Here is a 14643-nt window from a genome sequence, read left to right as displayed (position 1 = left end):
GCAGCGACTCCAGGATTTGTCATCCCCAAAATCTGCTTAAATGGCTGGCAAGGGTTGAAAGATGAGAGGCAAATATTTCTCAGCCTAGTTAGATTCCACAGGGGATTATAAACAACACAGACATTTTTGGTATCTTTGGGCTCACAGAGAACTCCCTGATAAAGTCAAATCACTTCTCTGACAGTGGCCAAGTAATTCTCCCTGTCTGGCTTTTCCAAGGGGTGTTCAGGAAGAAGGAACTTGAAGATTTCAGGCTGCATTTCTGTGACCCAGAAAAATAATAGGAGAGATTTGACATATTTGCTCTTTGCAGTGATTTATAACACTCCTGTTGTTTTCTGCTGGGCTCTACAACAGTCATGCATAAATTGAGATTTATGCAGAATTGCCCTTTTTCTTCCCAAACTGCAGCAAAATAAACCCCCCAGTCTCTGAGGATGTTTAGTTTGACTTCCATGCATCACATCCATGTTATCAGCAGCCTTTGGAGAAGGGAAAATGTTGCATCCAACCCCTGTCCTGCACCCCACGGATCATCATCATCCTCCTCCCATCAGTCTGGGCTCATCTGCAGGTGCTGCTGGAGGAGCTGAGCAGCCTGACCTGCCTTGCTGGAGCTTTGGGTTTCTTCTACCCCAGGACAAAGGATTTGTTGTTTGGTCAAACCTCCCTCTGAGCTCCTCCACCCCAGCCCTGCTCACCCCCCTCCCACATTAACAAATCACAGCCCTCACTCAGCCTGGGTTGGGGTTTTTTTATTCCTCTTGCTGATGAGCCCAAACTGCATTTCCAGCTCTGATATTTCTGCCTGTTGAGTGTCCCACACCCTCCAAAAGCAGCTCCTTGTCCCTCCTGGGCACAGATGTCATCCCACTGCCAGGAGGAGGTGGTGGGACAGGTCAGGGGCTGCTGGAGGGCACAGTGTCCATTCCAGGCCATCCCATGGGATTGTGGATGATCCTTTACCTTCAGAAAATGAGCTGTAACATAACCCAACTCCCAGGCAAATTCCTCTGACCTTTGTGTTGGATACAGAACAGATCCCAACTGATCTTTGGGGAGGTTGTGCCTTTCCACACTGGAGCTCCCCAAGCTGTGCATGGAATTGGGAGCCTGGAGACCCACCAGGCACTTTGTGCTCCACATCCAACCTCTCCTGCTCCAACACAACACCAAAATCCTGCTGGATTCCAAACTCCTGCACTCTGGGAGCAGCAGCTCCCACTGCCCTGCTCTGGACCCGTTACTGGAAACCCAAACCAAGAGATTTCCCCTCCTGGATATTCCAGAACTCTTGTTCTGCTGGAGATGGGGATTTTGTTCCCAAATATTAGCTGAATGACCCTTTGATTCCAGCCTGATTAATTAGAGGATTGATGTGAGGACAGGCAGAGAGGCTTGGGAAGGAGATTCCCAGGGGAAAAGGTTCCAGCTGAACACAGGAGAGATTTAATATCTGATTATTCCAAATTAACCCTGGGTTGGAACCCAGACAGTTTCCTGCTCGTGGGGGTGGAGCTGGAATATCATTAAGCACTCCCTGCAATTAGGAGGAATTGTTTCCATTTGGCAGGAATCATTCCCAGGCTCCACCAAATGCCTGGAAAAAGTGCAGTGTCTTGGCTCCTCCACAGGAATAAGTTCCTTTGAAATGCTCCTTGCAGGCTCCGAGCGATGGGTTAATCCTGTTAGGAGGTTTGAATGGCAAATCCCACATTCAGCCTGGAATGGAGGTATTTAAACTACTGCAGAGATGAAGAGAATAATCATCATTTTTCATTTTATTAATTTTTTTTTTCTCCTGTTAGTGCCTGATATCACTTTCCCAGACAGGGCTGTCAGTGCCTGACAATGCTGTGGGTAATCCCTGGACAATTCCTGAGCTCCTGGAGCCTCAAACTCCTCTCAGATGCACCAGATTCTGGAATAATGTCTGTGCTCACATGGAATGGGATCTGAAGGAGGGAGTAGCTCACCCCAAAATACAGCAGGGGCTTCATTGAAGTGTGTTTGTCTGTGTCTCTTTGGGAAAAAAAGCAAAAATATTCTTAATTTTTCAGGCATCCAGATCCATTCAGGAAGAGCAGAGGCAGAAACTTTAAAAACTAATCATGAAATTAAGAAGAGCTGCTCTGGGTTAGATGCTAAAATAGAAAAATAAAACTGATAGACCTGACCTGGCCCAACTATTTTATCATGAGCTGATGGAGCACCACAAAAAACACCAGCAAATTATTTTTGTCATACCTGAATCCCACAACAAACTGATTTACAAGTGGGAGAACCTGGAAAAGCCAATTAGCCCTCCTGGATAATTAGAAAATCGAACAAATACAGACCCAAACCAGCAACTTCATTGTCAGAATTAAATAATTAAAATTGCTGATAAATAAAATTAATTTCTAAATTGATTTTTTAAATCCACAATTAAAGACAAAAATTTAAAATTATGTATTTAATTATATATCTGATATATAACATTTTATATAATATTATATAATATATTATATATGGCATAATTATATATGATATAATATATAATTATATATAATATGTGTATTATGAATTATATATAATTACTATATTATATACAATTAATATATATAATATAATATATAATTATATATATGTGTGTATTAAAAATTACATCTCAATAATATATAATAAATATAATTACTATATTATATATAATTAATATATAATATCATGTATCTAATTATATATTATAGAATATATAATTATATATGTGTGTATTATAAATTATATATAATTACTATATTATATAATTAATATATTATATAATATATGGCATAACTATATAATAATGTAACATAATTATACTATAATTATATATAATGTGTATTATAAATTATATATCATTAATATATCATAAATATAATTAATATATGATATATAATTAATATATATTATGTAATATATATATAAAATTATATATGATATAATATATAATTATATATATGTGTGCATTATAAATCATATATAATTACTATATTATATTAATTGATATATATTATATTATATATATGGCATAATTCTATATTTTATAATAAAGCAATATAATTATAACATAATTATATATAATGTGTATTTATAAATTATACATCATTAATATATAATACATATAATTACAATATTATATATAATTAATATATATTAAATAATATAATATATCATTATATATTATATAATATATAATTATATATATGTGTGTGTATTATAAATTATATATCATTAATACATAATAAATATAATTAATATATTATATTATATAATATAGATGGTATAATTATATATCATATAATAACGTAATACAATGATACTATAATTATATATAATGTGTATTGTAATTTATATATCATTGATATATAATAAATATAATTACTATATGATATATAATTAATATATTATATAATATATATAATTATATATTATATAATATATATTTATATATGTGTGTATTATAAATTATATATAATTACTATATTATATATAATTAATATATATTATATATATGGCATAATTATATATTCTATAATAACGTAATAAAATCATAATATAATTATATATCATGTGTATTATTAATTATATATCATTAATATATAATATAAGTAATATATTATATTTAAATATATAATATATAATTATATGTTATATATAATTATATATTATACAATTTATATCCTGTGTATTATAAATTATATATAATTAATATATCTTATATAATTAATAATTATTAATATATATTATGCATTATATGATAATATAATGGCCATTCCAATATAATTATTACATTTTATTCTGCCCTCTTTAAGAGACAAAGGTGCATCTTCCAAAGCAGAGGCACAACTGGAGCTGCCCCAGGAGTTTATGCAAATGAAGCCACTGACACTAATTAGGATCCGGTTCCTGCAACAGATTTAAATGAATTTATGAAATATCTGCCATTGGGCAGAGCCTGAGTTCGAGCATGTCACTGTCACTGCACAGAGACAAAGGTTTAAATATTTAATTTCCTCCTTTCTTTAAGGCTTACAAAGGAAGGGAAAAGTTCCTGGGAGGTCGAGGTTTGGTTCGTTAAGAATTTCAACTGTCCTGGGAAATCAAACCCACTGAAATAACTGAATTAACTAGTTCTGTTTCTAAAGGGACTCCAAAGCCCTGGAAAAAAATGCTTAATAAAATCAAGTTGCACTGTGAGCATTGGCTGAATTACAGAGTTTGCTGCAGGTTTGTGCCCAGGGCCCTGCATTTGCACCCAGCTCATGCCCAGCTCTCCCTTCAGTGCCTGGCAGTGCCAGCAGGTCCCTTCCAGAATCCTTTACCCTGCTCAGATTCACTTCTAAATCCAGGCCTTGGGAGAGGGAGCTTACAAAGATGTTGTTCCCTGGTGTGGTTGTGGAGTTGCTGCTGTCAGAGTTTTAGAGCAGGAGCTTTGGGATTAGATGATTTTTGTTTCTTTTCCTTCCACCTAAAGCCTCCCAAAGCTGGAGCACAAGCAGAGTGTGAGGAGAAAAATCCCAGAGCCAGGGAGGATGGAGATGATTTGCATGAATGCTCTGAATGCCCTGGGCAGGAGGATTTTCCTGCACTCCCTGCATTTATTCACCAGCTGGAGGGTGCCAACCCCTCAACAAACAGCCTGGCAGAGAACTGGCTGCACTCACTGAATTTAAAGCAGATCTGCCAAGCAAGTGGGCCCAAACTGCTGGAATTGCATCTGCTGCACTCACTGAATTTAACACAAATGCACCAACCATGGGGACCAAACTGCTGGAATTGTCTCTGCTGCACTCACTGAATTTAACACAGAGGTACCAACCAAGGGGACCAAAACTGCTGGAATTGCATCTGCTGCACTCCCTGAATTTAATAGAGATACACAAACCACATGGACCAAACTGATGGAATTGTCTCTGCTGCACTCCCTGAATTTAACACAGATACACCAACCATGGGGACCAAAACTGCTGGAATTGTCTCTGCTGCTCTCACTGAATTTAACACAGATACATCAACTATGTGGACCAAAACTGCTGGAATTGTCTCTGCTGCTCTCACTGAATTTAACACAAATACACCAACCATGGGGACCAAAACTGCTGGAATTGTCTCTGCTGCTCTCACTGAATTTAACACAAATACACCAACCATGGGGACCAAAACTGCTGGAATTGTCTCTGCTGCTCTCACTGAATTTAACACAGATACATCAACTATGTGGACCAAACTGCTGGAATTGCATCTGCTGCACTCACTGAATTTAATAGAGATACACAAACCACATGGACCAAAACTGCTGGAATTGTCTCTGCTGCACTCCCTGAATTTAATAGAGATACACAAACCACATGGACCAAAACTGCTGGAATTGTCTCTGCTGCACTCACTGAATTTAACACAAATACATCAACCAAGTGGACCAAAATTGCTGGAATTGCATCTGCTGCTCTCACTGAATTTAGCAGAGAGGTACCAACCATGAGGACCAAACTGCTGGAATTGTCTCTGCTGCACTCACTGAATTTAACACAGAGGTACCAACCACATGGACCAAACTGCTGGAATTGTCTCTGCTGCACTCACTGAATTTAACACAGAGGTACCAACCAAGTGGGCCCAAACCTGTTGGAATTTTATCTGCTGCACTCACTGAATTTAATAGAGATACCAAACCACGTGGACCAAAACTGCTGGAATTGTCTCTGCTGCACTCACTGAATTTAACACAGAGGTACCAACCATGTGGACCAAACTGTTGGAATTTTATCTGCTGCACTCACTGAATTTAACACAAATACATCAACCAAGTGGACCAAAATTGCTGGAATTGCATCTGCTGCACTCACTGAATTTAACACAAATACACCAACCATGGGGACCAAACTACTGGAATTGTCTCTGCTGCACTCACTGAATTAGACACAGAGGTACCAACCATGGGGACCAAACTGCTGGAATTGCATCTGCTGCACTCCCTGAATTTAGCAGAGAGGTATCAACCAAGGGGACCAAAACTGCTGGAATTGTCTCTGCTGCACTCACTGAATTTGACACAGAGGTACCAACCAAGTGGATCAAAATTACTGGAATTGCATCTGCTGCACTCACTGAATTTGACACAAATACACCAACCAAGTGGATCAAACCTGTTGGAATTTTATCTGCTGCTCTCACTGAATTTAACACAAATACACCAACCAAGGGGACTAAAACTGCTGGAATTTTACCTGCTGCACTCCCTGAATTTAACACAGAGGTACCAACCAAGTGGACCAAAACTGCTGAAATTTTATCTGCTGCACCCACTGAATTGAACACAAATACATCAACCATGGGGACCAAAACTGCTGGAATTGAATCTTTCAGCAAATTAGTTGGATCTGAGTTTTCCTTCCCCTTTGTTTTCACTGCAGGTAAGAATATTATCACTGAGTTTTAGGTGGTTTCAAATGGTCTGGGAGGCTCTGGCACAAACTCAGGTCCCCTCAGCAGCAGCTCTTTTTGCCCTGCCAGACACACTCCTTGAGAAAAGGGAAAGTGCTGCCAAGTTGGTCTCTGCTCTTGATTTCCCCAACACCTCCACTGTTTGGTGTTCAGGTCCCAACCCCCCTACATTCCATCACACACCAATTTAAAGCAGTTCTTTGCTCTGGGTTGGACAATTTGGAGATGGCACCACCACTGGCACAGTCCAGTCCTGCAGGATCCATGAAATGGTTTGTTTTCCCAGTGACCATAAATTCATCTCCTTTAGCTCCAGCTTAGGAGCTGATACTTTAGCAAAGCATATTGAGTTTTCCTGTGTGTTGCCACAGGAAATTTGAGACTGGATGTGACACTCAGTGCCATGATCTGGTAATCACAGTGGGGTGGGGGAGGATTCTCTCTCTCTCTCTGTTGGGCAGTTGGCATTAAGGTGACACTGGATGTGGCACTGAGTGAGAATCCACCACGTCTTGATCCAACCCCACTGAGAATCCACCACGTCTCGAGCCAACCCTACTGAGTGAGAACCCACCACGTCTCGATCCGACCCCACTGAGTGAGAATCCACCACGTCTTGATCCAACCCCGCTGAGTGAGAATCCACCACGTCTTGATCCAACCCCGCTGAGTGAGAATCCACCACGTCTTGATCCAACCCCGCTGAGTGAGAATCCACCACGTCTTGATCCAACCCCACTGAGGGAGAATCCACCACGTCTTGATCCAACCCTACTGTGACCACCAGCCCAGGGCACTCCGTGCCCTGGGCTGGTGGTCACAGTGGGGTTGGATCAAGGGTTGGCCTTGATGATCTCAGAGGTCTCTTCCAACCCATTCCAATCCCTCACTGTATCATTTGAGCCTTAAAAGAATTAGAGTTTTATTTCAGATCACTTCAGAATGGTGGGCAGGGCCAAGCCAAGCTGGATCCAGCAAGGCACAAGGAATCCCTGCCCCAAGGAGATGCTTTTCCTCCTCACTCCTGCATTAATTTTCATTTCATTCATCCCTCCCCAGTGGCCATTCTGGCAACTTGGCTCCTCCTGACACACACAGAGAGTGTGGAATTCCCAGGATTGGGATGGAGGGGATGGATTCAGCCTCTCCTTCCCATTGTGTGTGGTGTGGAATGTGCCGTTTCATCTCCCTGCAATGAGCCCACCAGCCCTGCCCTGTCACTGCAATTAGTCACCCCCTCTCAGGGCTTTACAATCCCCACATATCACACCTCTCCCAGGCAGTTCCTATAGCACTGGGAACAAAGCCCCCTCCCCAGAGTGCCCAGGGGAGTGCCCAGAGGAAGTGGCTGCCAGGAAAGGAGCTCCCGGGATGGGAAATTCCACTGGGCATTAACCCAAAGATAAAACTGAACCCTGAGGTGGTGCCTCTGAGGTGAGGATTAAACACTCCCACTCTGAGCTGGGCATGAGGTTTCACTCCTCAATATACAGAGAGGAAGGAGAGGCTTTTGCAATTTATTCCAGAGGGAAGGAATGGTGTAAGCCCAAATTCCACAGGAGACAATCCCCAGCAGTGCCTGACTCGGTCCACACTGCAAAACACCAACCTCGAGGCAAGAGAAAGCAAAGCTGAGCTCAACCTGCAGAACTTCTCCTCTCCAAAAGCTGCCCAGAGAAGCTGTGGCTGCCCCTGGATCACTGGGAATGTCCAAGGTCAGGTTGGATGGGACTTGGAGCCACCTGGGACAGTGGGAGGTGTCCCTGCCCATGGCAGGGGTGGCACTGGATGAACCTCGAGGTTCTTTCCAACCCAAATCATTCTGTGGTGGAACAGGAACACTCACACTCACACACACCCACCTGGTTGTACTTCCAGGACAGCTTAATTTTTCAGCCCTTAACAACATATCAAACACTACTGGATTATTTAGGCTGCACCTACACTGACCTTTAATACCTCCTCATTTGACCACAGAAAGCAGGAAAATTGGTATCTGCTCATTGTGGGAACGTGATTTGGATTCACCACAGCAAACAACAAGGGTAGGAGTTCTCCCAAACCACCAGGAGCAGCTGCTGGGGGCAGGACAGCACAATCAACAATCCATTTGCTATTCCTCGTGCAATTAATCCCAATAAATTAACGTGGCTTTAACATGGCACCAACGCTGGGATGGCACGATTAGTGCCCCCTCAGTTTGAATCCCAGCCATGCTTGCCCAGCACACCCTCAGGAACCAGCAGAGCCCCAGCAGGAAGGGCTGGAGAGCTCTAAAAGGCTCATGTGCCCAACCTAGAGTGGCTTGGGTGCCCACTCTGCTCAGGGTGATGGATCTGGAGCAGGACATTTGCTGATGAATTTGCAGGACATTTGTGGTGTATTTCCTCCTATTCTTCATTAACCCTGAGCAGTCAGGTTATCAAACTCCTGCACTCAAATATAACAAAAAAAGCAGCTTTATCTATACCCAGGGGATGATTAAACACAGACAAAGCTAAAGGAGTTGTAAAATCCTCCTTGACTCACCCATCATACTCCAAGGTGGCCCTTTCATTAACAGCAAGATCTGCAAATGAATCGTCTCCTGCACTCTCTGTTGGAGCTGCTCAGCTGAGCAGATTTAAAGGTTCAGAGCCATCTCCTGCAGAAGGGACACACCTGTGGAAGGTGAGAGGGGTGGGAGGGGGTCTGGGAAGCCAAGTCAGGATGAGATAGGGGGGGGTCTCAGGCTGTTGGTGTCAGGAGAACAGGGAATGATATTCCCAAGAAAACAAAATCAAACATGAATCACAGAATCATAGAATGGATTGGGTTGGAAAAGACCTCCAAGATCATCAAGTCCAGCCCTTGATTCAACCCTCGATCCAACCCCACTGTGATCACCAACCCAGGGCACGGAATGCCCTGGGCTGGTGATCACAGTGGGGTTGGATCAAGACGTGGTGGATTCTCACTCAGTGCCACATCCACAGAATCACAGAATCCATTGGGTTGGAAAAGACCTCCAAGATCATCAAGTCCAACCCTTGGTCCAACTCCAGTCCCTTTACCAGATCATGGCACTCAGTGCCACGGCCAAGCTCAGCTTAAAAACCTCCAGGGATGGGGAATCCACCCCCTCTCTGGGCAGCCCATTCCAATCCCTGAGCACTCTCTCTGAAAAGAATTTTTTCCTGCTCTCCAACTTCAATTTCCCCTGGCAGAGCTTGAGCTGTGCCCCCTTGTCCTACTGTTGGTTGTCTGGGAGAAGAGACCAACCCCCACCTGGCCAGAACTTCCCTTCAGGGAGTTCCAGACAGTGCTGAGGTCCCCCCTGAGCCTCCTCTTCTCCAGGCTGAACACCCCCAGCTCCCTCAGCCTCTCCCCACAGCACTTGTGCTCCAGTCCCTTCTCCAGCCTCGTTGCTCTTCTCACTTGGGTTGGAAGAGACCTCTGAGATCATCAAGTCCAACCCTTGATCCAACCCCACTGTGATCACCAGCCCAGGGCACTGAGTGCCCTGGGCTGGTGATCACAGTGGGGTTGGATCAAGACATGGTGGATTCTCTGTCCCTGGAGGTGTTTCAGAGGACACTCAGTGCCACATCCAGTCCCTTCTCCAGCCTCGTTGCTCTTCTCTGGCCCCACTCCAGCCCCTCAATGTCCTTCCTGAGCTGAGGGGCCCAGAACTGAACACAACACTCAAGGTGTGGCCTCACCAGTGCTGGGTACAGGGGAAGGGTCACTGCCCTGAGCCTGCTGGTCACATTATTTTTTATGAGAACTGTCTATCCTGGTCATGCCCCAGTAGGGCATCTGAGGAGAATTCCTGGCTATTCCAGAGCCATAGGAAGTTTCCAAACTCCCTGACACCAGGATGGAGCTCCACCCCAGCAGCAGCGCAGCCCCCTCTGCCCTGAGGCTGCTCCTGGGGCAGAGGGGAGGGAGGGGCAGAGTCCCCACAGCCTGGGCTTCATCCCAAGGCAAATCTTGCCACTTTTAGGGCTCCTCACACCAACCAAACAAGCCACTTGCCCTCGAGTCCTTCAGATCGTTCCCTATTTTATTTTCTATTTGAGAAAAAAATTTAAAAAAATAAAATAAAATAAAACCCAACCACAAAAGAGCCCGGCAATCCAACTCCAGCACAAAGCGCTTCGCCTTGGGCAGCGCTCTAATTAAGAATTGCTTCACACCTCTTTGTCATGCTCAGAGCCAAAAGAAAGATCCGTTTGATTTCGCAGCTCTGCAAACAACCCTCATAAAGTCGGGCCGTTGCTCTCACCTCCCTTTCAAGTGCAATCGTTTTGTCCTCGGATGCTCTAAATTATTAACATATTTTACAGTGCGCTGGAGATAAAAGAGATCTTTCGGCTCGCGTTCTCTCCTCCCTGGGCTGAGCCAGCGCCGCTGCTTCTTCCCACTGGATACCTTTGATCAACCTGCTGGTGGGATGTTAAACCCCAGGACACCCCCGGAGGGAGAGGGATCAGCAGGAAGGAAACCTTTCAGCCAGCGGGATTTTCTGCTGAGCTAAGGCAGCACTTTGAAGTCACCCAAAATCCGAGAGAGGTCACGGCCGGCGTCGGGAGAAGTGGAATTACAAAAGGAGGATGTGCTGGTTGGGAACATCTCGTGAACCTTCATGGGCAGCGGGCACAAATCTCTACGGGGGAAGTTGGCACCAGGAGGGACAAAAGGTTCTTTACCAACTCCTTCTAAGGAGGGACAAATTGTGCTTTACCAGCTCCTTCCAAGCTGGTTTAAAACCCATCTTTAATATCAAATGTCACTGTGAGTTGAAGGGGCTTCTCCCTCTCAGGTGAGACCCCACAGGCACCTGGTGGAAAACTGAGGAGTTTTCTTAGGTGGAGGTTTAGGTTGGAGATGAGAAAAAAATTCTTTGCAGAGAGAGTGCCCAGACATTGGAATGACCTGCCCAGAGAGGGGGTGGATTCTCCATCCCTGGAGGTTTTTCAACCGAGCTTGGCCGTGGCACTGAGTGCCATGATCTGGTAAAGGGACTGGAGTTGGCCCAAGGGTTGGACTTGGTGATCTCAGAGTTCTCTTCCAACCCAAGTGAGAAGAGCAACGAGGCTGGAGAAGGGACTGGAGCACAAGCCCTGTGGGGAGAGGCTGAGGGAGCTGGGGGTGTTCAGCCTGGAGAAGAGGAGGCTCAGAGGGGACCTCAGCACTGTCTGGAACTGCCTGAAGGGAAGTTCTGGCCAGGTGGGGGTTGGTCTCTTCTCCCAGGCACTCAGCAATAGGACAAGGGGGCGCGATGGGCTCAAGCTCTGCCAGGGGAAATTGAAGTTGGAGACCAGAAAGAAATTCTTTTCAGAGAGAGTGCCCAGACATTGGAATGGGCTGCCCAGAGAGGGGGTGGATTCCCCATCCCTGGAGGTTTTTCAACTGAGCTTGGCCATGGCATTGAGTGCCATGCTCTGGTAAAGGGACTGGAGTTGGTCCAAGGGTTGGACTTGATGATCTTGGAGGGCTTTTCCAACCCAATCCATTCTGTGATTCTGTGGATGTGGCACTGAGTGAGAATCCACCATGTCTTGATCCAACCATGTCTTGATCCAACCCCACTGTGATCACCAGCCCAGGGCACTCCGTGCCCTGGGCTGGTGATCACAGTGGGGTTGGATCAAGGGTTGGACTTGATGATCTCAGAGGTCTTTTCCAACCCAATCCATTCTGTGATTCTATGAAAATTTTCTTCTTGGAAAGGGCAGGGGTGGAATCCCCATCCCTGGAGGGATTTCAAAGCCATGTGGATGTGGCACTTGGGGACGTGGTCAAGGGTGGTGGGAGTGGTTGGACTCGGCGATCTTGAAGGACTTTTCCTACCTAACCAATTCTCTGGGATTCTCTAATTCCATGGGGAGTAGAAGCAAAATGAAACATTTTGGCTGCTGACACTTCAAGCAAGAACCCAGGAGGGCAGGGAGGGCAAGGGGAAGGCAAGGGCAGGGCAGGGCAGGCAGCAATCCCTCCATCCTGGAGGAGCAGCATCCCAGGCAGGGCCACAGGGCCATCTAGGGGAGAAGGAAGGAGAAGGAGAAAGGGAAGGAGAACAGGAGAAGGAGAAGGAGCAAAGGAAGGAAAAGGGAAGGAGGAAAGAAGGAAAAGGGGAAGGAGAAAAGAGGAAAGAGGGAAGGAGAAAAGAAGGGGAAGGAGAAAAGAAGAAGGAAAAGGGGAAGGAGAAAAGAAGGGGAAGGAGAAAAGAAGAAGGAAAGGGGGAAGGAGGAAAGAAGGAAAAGGGGAAGGAGAAAAAGAGAAGGAAAAGGGGAAGAAAAGGAGAAGGAAAGAGGGAAGGAGAAAAGAAGGAAAAGGGGAAGGAGGAAAGAAGGGGAAGGAGGAAAAGAGAAGGAAAAGGAGGGGAAAAGGAGAAGGAAAGAGGGAAGGAGGAAAGAAAGAAAAGGGGAAGGAGGAAAGAAGGAGAAGGGGAAGGAGGAAAGAAGGAGAAGGGGAAGGAGGAAAGAAGGAGAAGGGGAAGGAGGAAAGAAGGAGAAGGGGAAGGAGGAAAGAAGGAAAAGGGGAAGGAAAGAAGGAAAAGGGGAAGGAAAGAAGGAAAAGGGGAAGGAAAGAAGAAGGAAAAGGGGAAGGAAAGAAGAAGGAAAAGGGGAAGGAAAGAAGAAGGAAAAGGGGAAGGAAAGAAGAAGGAAAAGGGGAAGGAAAGAAGAAGGAAAAGGGGAAGGAAAGAAGAAGGAAAAGGGGAAGGAGAAAAAGAGTAAGGGAAGAAGAAAAGGAGAAGGGAAAAGGGAAGGAGGAAAAGAGAAGGGGAAGGAGCTTTATCAGCAGCCACCCTTGGGCAGCCTCGGTGGCACCTGCAGTATTTGGAGAGCCGGGAATTCCACCTGGAATCCCAGGGACTAACCCAGAGCCAGGGCCGGGCGAGCAGCTTGACTGGGTAGTTTTTCCACAGGTATTTGTCAAGGAACGAGTTAAAACTCGGCATTGATGCCCCTCCCCAGCCCAGGTTTGGAGTCCACCCCGCCTGGAGCAGTTCGGGAAGCAAAGGTCACAGCCAAGAGATGCAAAGAAGTGTGAAGTTCAAAGGAGGGCAGCGCCGCATTCCCTTCGCCCTGGACACGGGAAAATCCGGAGCTGGATTTCCACTGGAAAAGACGGAAGGCGTTTGGAGCCGCGGACAATTCCCCAGCCGTAGTTAATTGGATTAAAGTGCTCTCACGTCCATTGGTTTCTCCCATCACCCCTCACTCCCTGCCCGCTCCAGGGAGGGGCCACAGCTCAACTAATTGCCTAAAAAAGTGAGTTTATTGGTGAGTTCTGAGGGTCACCCTCCCAGGCACAGAAAGCACCAAGATACCTGTCACTGGAAAGAACTTTCCTGGGCAATATCCCAAATTAAATCCTGGAATCTTTTGGCAGAGAATCGGTCCAGGCAAGCAGAGGGTGCCCTTCCTGCCCCCCATGCCCATCCTCGTGGGCTCTTTGCCTTCCCAAGGGGATCTTGGATACGTCTCCTCCATGGTTTGAAAGCAGGACAGTCAACAGTGACTGAAAGTGGGATGGGATGGGATGGGATGGGATGGGGTGGGATGGGATGGGATGGAGTGGGATGGAGTGGGATGGGGTGGGATGGAGTGGGATGGAGTGGGATGGGATGGGGTGGGGTGGGATGGGATGGGGTGGGGTGGGACGGGATGGGACGGGATGGGACGGGATGGGGTGGGATGGGACGGGATGGGACGGGATGGGACGGGGTGGGACGGGGTGGGACGGGGTGGGGTGGGATGAGATGGGATGGGGTGGGATGGGGTGGGATGGGGTGGGATGGGGTGGGATGGGGTGGGATGGGATGGGATGGGATGGGATGGGGTGGGGTGGGGTGGGGTGGGGTGGGGTGGGGTGGGATGGGATGGGATAGGGTGGGATGGGATGGGATGGGGTGGGATGGGGTGGGGTGGGGTGGGGTGGGGTGGGGTGGGACGGGATGGGATGGGACAGGACGGGATGGGACGGGACAGGATGGGAGGACGGGAAGGGGTGGGACGGGTTGGGATGGGACGGGTTGGGACGGGGTGGGACGTGGTGGGATGGGGTGGGATGGCATGAGACAGGACGGGATGGGACAGGGGGGGATGGAACAGGGTGGGATGGGATGGATGGCATGACCTTTAAGGTCCCTCCCAACCCAACCCATCCTTGGATTCCACGAGGCAACAC

The sequence above is a fragment of the Pithys albifrons genome, chromosome 10 (genome assembly GCF_047495875.1).
Source record: "Pithys albifrons albifrons isolate INPA30051 chromosome 10, PitAlb_v1, whole genome shotgun sequence".
NCBI lineage: Eukaryota > Metazoa > Chordata > Aves > Passeriformes > Thamnophilidae > Pithys > Pithys albifrons.
This window is presented reverse-complemented; position numbering follows the sequence as displayed.